Below are 9,022 nucleotides of genomic sequence, written 5' to 3' on the forward strand. Positions count from 1 at the left end.
CACACTCAGTCAGACTGTTTCACTGTGGGTGGTTACAGAAGTAGGTCAGGTTAAGAAAGGTTACATTTAATCCTCACAGATTTTCCATTAAAGGGATTTATTACTGCGTTTTCCTGCTAACACATTTCAGAGGGCCTGTGTACCTGGCGTCTAAATCTTTCCAATTTAGTGTTAGTTTAGTGTGAGCTACCTGTCTCAGTATTTCCATTCATCACTATATCAAGGCCCCGACACCACAGCATGGAATGGAACTCCTCAAAGTATTTGATGCTATGGGACTGGGATAAGCAAAAGAAAATGAATCCATGGATGGATGGATGTGTAACCCGTTCATGTGTTACGCCTGTTGTTCTTGCGTTGTGTTCTGGCGTGAAAGTAAGAGGCAGGAGACAGTACTGGGTCTTTGGCTCTTTACTGCACATCTGCAACACAGAAATATGTCTGATCTGTGTGTGTCACGCGACTGCCAGTACACCTCTCCTCCGGCCATGCTGAAAGGAGCTGTGCCTGCAGCTTCATTAACACTACAATAATATAATGAATCAAATACAACAAATTAACTTAAGCTCTCAAAAACAAAAAGCACAAAATAAATAATATGTCACTGAAAAATCAAAAACAACTTATAAGAACAATAAACAAAATAATTCAAAAACAAATAAACAGTCAGATAAATACAATTCAATCACCAGGACCCGATATTCTAGTGCTTATAGTTCAAACATTATACTTCAGTACAATTATATTAATAACCGCCATCTAACAGGCAATACAACACTGTACTTATAAAAACAATGAATGAAAGACTGCATCTCCATGTAACACCCGTCCCACGTTCTATTGAGAGGGGCCCTGGCTTCCTGTTGTTACTTTCCTATTGATACTCCCTTTTTAATGCTTATGGTATAATATATGCAATAAAACTACGCTATATGGAAATAAATCACACACAAGCAGGTTATTTATAAAGTTAACTCCACTTTAGTGAATGCTTAATTAACAACACAAAAGAAAATAAGTAAAATCAATAAAGTTTGTTAAACAATGGTAAGGTGTCTACCTCAACAGAAACAAAATAATCAAATAATATTGTGGGCCCACACGCACTCTCACCAACACACACACACCTCAAGTGCTACAGTCTTTCTGCTAGCAAACCCCTCGTTGCAGGCCTGAGTCGTGGCTCGGGTGCGTTGGGACCTAAAACAATATGGTCGCTTCACTTGTTGCCAAGCAGTAAAAATAAAAAGCACGTGCAAACAACAGTACTCACACCTCCAGGCAGTTCACGGGGATAGCGGGGAAACTGGGTCACGGCTACCAGCAGGCCGCGGCAGCAGCACTCACAGTCGTCCTTTCCACGTGCTCCCACGTGAACACATAACTTCAGCACACCAGCAGACGGGACCTCTCTGACACGCCAGCAAGACGTCCGTCTCCTCCTACTGAATCACACAACCCCGCTAAATGCCAGTTCACATGCGATAACATTCAATCTTAGCATTAGCTTAATAAATAAAAACAGAGCAGAACAAGAGTGTCTCTACCCGATCCGTACCGGAAACCTGATCCGTACCCCGCATGCGTGAAAGGTTTCTACTTCCGGTCGTAGCGTTTTACGATAGTTACGGGTCAGAGTATCTGTTAAGATGTTAAGAATAACAAGTATCTCTTAAAATGTTTGCAATAATGAAACATTTCAATATAATGTAGACAAAAACGAAAAATAAAAAGATAGTGACAGATCAGGACTCTCGATCCTTACTGCGCATGTGCAAAGTCTGACCGTACAAATCGGGTCTACCCGATCCGTACTGCGCATGTGCAGATGTTTTCTTCTTCTTCTGTTCGTTTAATGGCAGTTTACTCCCAATGTACGAGGATACCGCCACCTGCTGACTGAGCGAATAAACCCTATTATAAACTGAATTATCGTCATTACAAACGTGTGTTAAATCTGATTTAGTGATAGTCGAGTGTGTTTATGCTTGTCTGTGAGGAGAGGATTGTTGGAATAGTGATGATGATGTGCGCTATCACTGTCAATTGTCAGTAAACACTTAATCTGGCTGATGAATCTACACGTGAGATATTACAAAATCTGTATTATTAACTCTGTAATTAGGCGCCATTCTTCTTATTTTACGGCGCTGTTGTTCAGTCAGGGGACGCTCTCTGTTGAGGAGAAAAGCATGAATTTCTTTGTATACGGATTATCCATTGTTTAAATGTCCCGGGCAGTCGAAAAGGAGGCAGGGCTGTTGAGAAATGCTAGGAGCTAACTGGGCGCTAACCGTATCATTCAAATATATTGAATGTCGCAATGTTGGCAAAGAGAGGAAGTGACGTAAGATTTGTGCATGCGGGGTACCGATCGGGTTTCCGGTACGGATCGGGTAGTGACAAAGGTCGTGTCCAAATTCATGGGCTGCATCTTCCCTAGGACCCGGCCTTCGCGGTCTACGTGGGCCGGGTCCTCAGAAGGTCGGGTAGGCCAGAAGTAAACCGCCGTGAAATTGGACGGTCTAGCCTTCTGATTAGCGTCACCGCTGTCTCGGTGGAGTTTAATAAACTCAGCCGTCTGCTCCTTGCTATCTAAAATATAACCAGACACTGGTGTAAATTCTCGACTGTCTCATACTTATGTTTAATCAGGTTTCTGTTTGACGTTTAGTCAGCTGTGTAAAAACCAAGGAGGAACCAACCCGGGGGATTAATAAAGTTTTATTTTATCTAATCTAATCTAATAACTTTAATCTCAGCCAAACCGATTTACTCACGAACAAACAAAACACTGAAAAAAGCCCAACAATAACATCTGTAGGTTGTCTAAGTGAATTATATATTACGTTTAACCCGAGTAGCGAAAGTCCGCGATGATCTGAAAATGATGTGCCGGGAGTTGTGCCGTTCTCGGCCGCATCAGTAACCCTCGAGCTCCCGGCTAGCTATCGAGCTGGTGGGTAGCAGACGTCTCCGAAAACGTCGAAGCACTTTTGCAAATATGCGATATCTTGATAAACCAAGCAGATATTTGATGTTTACACAGCTACTTTCTCGCCTGAAAATATGTTCAAAGTTTATTTTGTGACCCAGAAACATTAGTAAGAGTAATTTTAAAACTTAGTAGCGGCCGCCATTGCTGGAAACTGGAGTTTGGCTGGGCCGCGCTATGAATTCTGGGATATGGTGGGCCACGAAGGACACACCCGACCCATCCTTCAAATTCGGGGAAATGAAGGACGCATTTGTCGGCCGCATTTGAAGGAGTCGACGAATTGGGACAGCCTTCGGTGCGTTGCTGTGACGTAATCGGTCTACAAATGCGGCCTCAGGAGGATGCAGCCCATGAATTTGGACACGACCAAAGAGTTTAGCGAATATGCTAGGCTACGATAGCGGCTATGTTAGCAGTTGTGCTAGTGGCTAATCGCGGTTAGCAGTTAGCCCGTTTTACACAATAACATTGGGTTCAAGTGTCAGACAAAATTCACATTTACCTCACAGTAGGGTACAACAGTTCTCGACTCCAGTTAACTATCCGTCAACCCGAAAATACGTCGGTCGCCCTTCTATGAACTCTGCGTTCACTCGACACTGTTCAGCTCTCGTCTCTCTCGCTTCCTGCAGAGTGCACACGGCTCCCCACTTACTCCCACCCCTCTACCTGAGACTACTTCAGGGTTCACTGGAGCTGTAGTACATATCAATACCATATCAAAAATAATGACATAAACCTCAAAATACAAATAAAAAGGTTGTACATTTAACTGACACACATCACATACTTTGCAGGCATTTGTATACATTCTTGAACACATTAAACATTTGCAATTAACTATCAATATTAATGAACAAATTTAAATAATGAGCTACTTATATAGCCAGGGCTACATACAAAACATGAGAACATCTCCATACCTGCAACACAGAAATATGTGTCTGATCTGTGTGTGTCACGCGACTGCCAGTACACCTCTCCTGAGGAAGGAAAAAAAGAGTGCATGCTGTTAAAAAAAGACTGCCGCGAGTACGCTCACAAGCCTCTAGCGATCAGGCTAACTTGCCATGCTAGCATTTCAGCTGCGTTCTCGGCTAAAACTCATTATAAGCGTATATTAGTGAACTCCGCCCTCCACAAAACGTATCCCGAATGAGTCTCTTAATAACAAACAAAAACGCGGCGGTTCGGCTGTATTCACATTGCAGCTTGGGATTGGAACAAACTTTAATTAGCTGATAGCAACGTGGCAGTGACTTACCTCCGGCCATGCTGAAAGGAGCTGTGACCGCCACACATGCACGCGCCTACGTCACCACGCAGCGCACACACACACACGAACGGAGACAGACTCAGATCACACAGGTAGGAGATTGAGATGCAAAAATGACATATTTAATCCAAAACAAATGTGTTTTGGGTGAAATTCACAAGTATTTAACACATATGTTACAGATGGATGGCTGGATGGATGCATGGATGATGGATGGATGGACGGATACATGGATGGATGCATGGATGGATGGATGGATACATGGATGCATGGATGGATGGATGGATGGATGGATGGATGCATGCATGGATGGATGGATGGATGGATGGACGGATACATGGATGCATGCATGGATGGATGGATGGATGGATGGATGGACGGATACATGGATGGATGGATGGATACATGGATGGATGGATGGATGGATGGACGGATACATGGATGCATGCATGGATGGATGGATGGATGGATGGACGGATACATGGATGGATACATGGATGGATGGATGGATACATGGATGCATGCATGGATGGATGGATGGATGGATGGACGGATACATGGATGCATGCATGGATGGATGGATGGATGGATGGATGGACGGATACATGGATGGATGCATGGATGGATGGATACATGGATGGATGCATGGATGGATGGATACATGGATGATGGATGGATGGACGGATACATGGATGGATGCATGGATGGATGGATGGATACATGGATGGATGCATGGATGGATGGATACATGGATGGATGCATGGATGGATGGATGGATACATGGATGCATGGATGGATGGATGGATGGACGGATACATGGATGGATACATGGATGGATGGATGCATGGATGGATGGATGGATGGACGGATACATGGATGGATGCATGGATGGATGGATGGATACATGGATGCATGGATGGATGGATGGATGGATGGATGGATGGATACATGGATGGATACATGGATGGATGCATGGATGGATGGATGGACGGATACATGGATGGATGCATGGATGGATGGATGGATACATGGATGGATGGATGGGTGGATGGATGGATACATGGATGGATGGATGGATGGATACTGTACATGGATGGGTGGATGGATTGATACATGGATGGATGGAGGGATGGATGGATACATGGATGGATGGAGGGATGGATGGATACATGGATGGATGGATGGGTGGATGAATGGATACATGGATGGATACATGGATGGATGGATGGATGGATGGGTGGATGGATTGATACCTGGATGGATGGAGGGATGGATGGGTGGATGATTGGATACATGGATGGATGGATGGATGGATGGATGGATGGATGGGTGGATGGATTGATACCTGGATGGATGGATTGATACCTGGATGGATGGAGGGATGGATGGGTGGATGGATGGATACATGGATGGATGGAGGGATGGATGGGTGGATGGATTGATTGATGCTCTTTAGACTGAGACACTGGTGAGCTGAAGTTAAAGTGAACGTTCAGTCATAAACCTGCTTCTCTCTCCTCGGGTTAAGCTCTCACCAGGCTGCGCACATCCTCTCTCAGTAACACCAGATATGCTAACAGAGCGGAGCCGTCCAACCGAGCTAGCTGAGCTCCCAAGCTTCTGGTTAGAATACCTCCTCCACACACACACACACACACACACACACACACACACACACACACACACACACACACACACACACACACACACACACACACACACACACACACACACTCTTCTCCGTTTCCTCCACTGATCAGATCAGTAGTTCAGCCATGACATCTATCTGAAAAAAATAAGAGTTATGAAAAATATTTTTTATAATTATAATCTGATGTTCTTTTAAACGTGAGATTATAATTGACAGCAGGAAATGCTGAATGTTCAGGAGATTGAATGATGCGGAGGTGAGGAGCCTTACTGTTACAGCACAGGGATATTTGTGAGCAGCAGCAACAGTAACTAAAGAACAGCAATAAAACAGAACAAAGCTGGAAGGATGCAAGAGGCAGGTGAGGAAAAGGAGGAGAGGAGGAAGGAGACTGACCGTGGCTGATGTTGTTGTGATGCAGAAGCTGATAGAGAGAGTGGGAGGAGAATCAGAACGGCCTCCTGCTGCTGTGATCACCCTCACAGGAAGACACATGTTTGTGCCCCAACTTGCTCTTATCACCACAGACAATAATGGAGCAGAGATTCCTGAGCTGACCTGGTCATGAGGCTCAGCAGGCAGGAACAGAACCTGCAAACAACAAACAGCAGTGCAACATCAATGCGCGTGAGGTTCTTTCAGCATCTCGAAGCACAGAGAGGACGGAGGGAAGTGTGAGGACTGAGTGAGGACAGGAGGGAGGAGAAGTCTGCTTGAGTTGTGTGACAAGGAGGAAGAGGAGGACACAGAAGCAGATGAAGAGGTGAGAGCTGAAGGAAAGGAAGAAAAGCCGTGGGCTGTCAGGGAAGGATTCACCCAGAGACTGATGAGAGGAAAGCAGACGCTGGTGTGGCCGGCCTGTTCGAGTGACGATGACTCCGTATGAGCCTTCATCAGCAACACGTCAGCAGATTGGTGTGCCCCCCACCCTCCCCCCACCCAACCGTTAAACAAGCACAAAAACAGTTTAACCCCCTCCTCTGATGACATCATCTCCCCACCCTGAGACTTACCTGATGACGGGCTGGGCTGAAGCTCCAGGTGTTTGTAGGCCTGCGGAGCAAAGAGGAAGTGACTCTCACACGAGGACTACAGGACACACCCCCTCTCTGCCCCAACATTATCCTGGAAGATCTCCCCAAAAGAACTGTAAGGGCAGATGTTTCATCCTTCAGAGAGGAGAACAGATAACCTGAAGCGTTGGAGACACTTTGTGAATTCATGTGTCTGACTCCAAAACACGAAAAGTGTTTGAGATGTTTTTTGATTGTCTTGTCCGTTGGCTTGTGGATTACTGTGGGGTCAACACGAGGAGCAGATTGTTCCTTTGGACTTTATTTGTCTTGTCATCATATGAAATAATGATATTCATGAGGTAAATCCACTTTCTACAAACCCTGCAGCTAACATGTTATTAAAATCATCCTTTCCTTGTTTCCCAGAAATCCTGTTTTATTTTCATCAACAATAAAAAGCGTGTGATGTGTATAAAAATGTTGGTTTCTCTGAGGTGTCAGGTTTGTTTCTGACTGTGAATCTGAACACATGTGCAGGATCAACGTGATGAAGACGCCTGCAGAGCATCAGTCATTCTGGTCTGCTTCAGCGTCACCGATCAGACTCGATGGTCTTTGGCTCTCAGCCCTGCAGACGCACAGTTTCATTGAAATCAGCTTCTTGATAAGCCCTCCTGCTGTGGAAGCTGAAACACTTTGATTTCTTGTTATAGACTCCCTTTGCCTCATAGGCGTCGGTTAGCTTCACCTGCTCCCTCTGCTTGATTTATTTTTCACGTGATGAAAGCAGCTGAGAAATGAACGAGGCGTTCTGGTGTGAAGACTGATGAACCCAGAGAACTGGGACACGCACTGTAAACAAAGGCCGAACGCACACTCGGAAATATTTACAGTCAAAAGTCTTTGATGGGAGTCCTCTGAGTCCATGTGGGGAGGAAGGAGATCATCATTAACTATGAATGAGCTAGCAGACAACCTGAGGCAGCGCTGGGCCAAACCTCTGCTGCTATCTGGTAGCTGTCAGTAAAACAAAGAGCCTTCAGATCTCCCCAAATTCAATCGTCTTTTTTGAAATCAAAGTGCAGACTATTAGCCTTGAAGAGTGCTTAGCACCCCTTCATGTTTAATTTGATGTGTGACCGGTTTAATCCTGCAAGTCTAAGAGTGTCTGAGAGAGAATCCGGCAGACTGTGAGGGGCTCTGATGGGGAAATTTGCAAAGGTTGAGAAAGCACGAACTCCTGTAGAAGGAGCTGGAGTAATAAAGCTGCCAAAGGACTCCTGATGCTTTCAGTCAGAGCTAAAAGTCTCATCGTCACAGGTGGGCTCATTAAAAAGCATCAGGACCACGGTGCATGCAGAGGCTCATTAGACATGGCAAGTCTGCCAAAGGTCCAGCAGAGGCTCTGGTGTCAGGTGGTACAGCAAACACCCACAGACAGGTGTGACAGGGCCACACGCTGCTGACATGAGAGGTTTTTACTTTACTAAGAGCTGCGATGCTGGCAGGAGACCACAAACATGAGTCCCACGCTTCATCCGGGAACTCTTCGCTCTGACGTCAGTCCAAGAGTGACACATCCCAAAAGTGGACAGTTACACACCATCACTGTGGCGGGGGCGTGGTTTGCTGGCCTGCTGCAGAGGAGGGGTGACACAGTGAGCTCTCTGGGCGGCACGGAGGCGGGGAGGGAGTGTACGGGACTGTTTTAATGAGGGAGATGTGTCTTATGTGTGTCCACAATGAGAAGGAGCAGATGATGCTGGGAGAGAGTCGGAGCGGCTGCGTCCGAGGCGGGCTCCAAAAAGATTATTTCTCAATAAAAGACAGTCTAAGCATTAACCAGTGTGTGTGTGGGTCCTGTGTTACAATCACAAAAGTGCTTCAACCGTATCAGCGTGTGTTCAACTTTCCTCTGCCGTCTAGCAGGGGCAGCAGTGAGTCGGTCCCATAGACTCCCATGTTTACAGCCTGATGCGCAGACTGTTTGGTCTCTGTGGATAAGCTCCTCCTCCATAACACCTGTACTGGGGAGGATGCTGTTAGAACTCACCTGCTTGAACTAGATTAGGGTTTAAAGT

The 9,022-nt window shown here is 45.7% G+C and overlaps 1 long non-coding RNA gene across 1 annotated transcript; it reads right to left on the reverse strand.

The window, feature by feature from the left end:
- Positions 1 to 433: 433 nt before the first annotated feature.
- LOC308407608 lies at positions 434 to 3,983 on the reverse strand. Its single transcript, XR_013973697.1, has 3 exons — positions 3,922 to 3,983; positions 3,501 to 3,694; positions 434 to 1,445 (listed from the first exon to the last, which is right to left on the reverse strand). It is a non-coding gene; the product is annotated as an uncharacterized lncRNA (long non-coding RNA).
- Between the last annotated feature and the right edge of the window lie 5,039 nt (positions 3,984 to 9,022).

The sequence above is a fragment of the Rhamphochromis sp. 'chilingali' genome (genome assembly GCF_963969265.1).
Source record: "Rhamphochromis sp. 'chilingali' genome assembly, chromosome: 12".
Lineage (NCBI taxonomy): Eukaryota > Metazoa > Chordata > Actinopteri > Cichliformes > Cichlidae > Rhamphochromis > Rhamphochromis sp. 'chilingali'.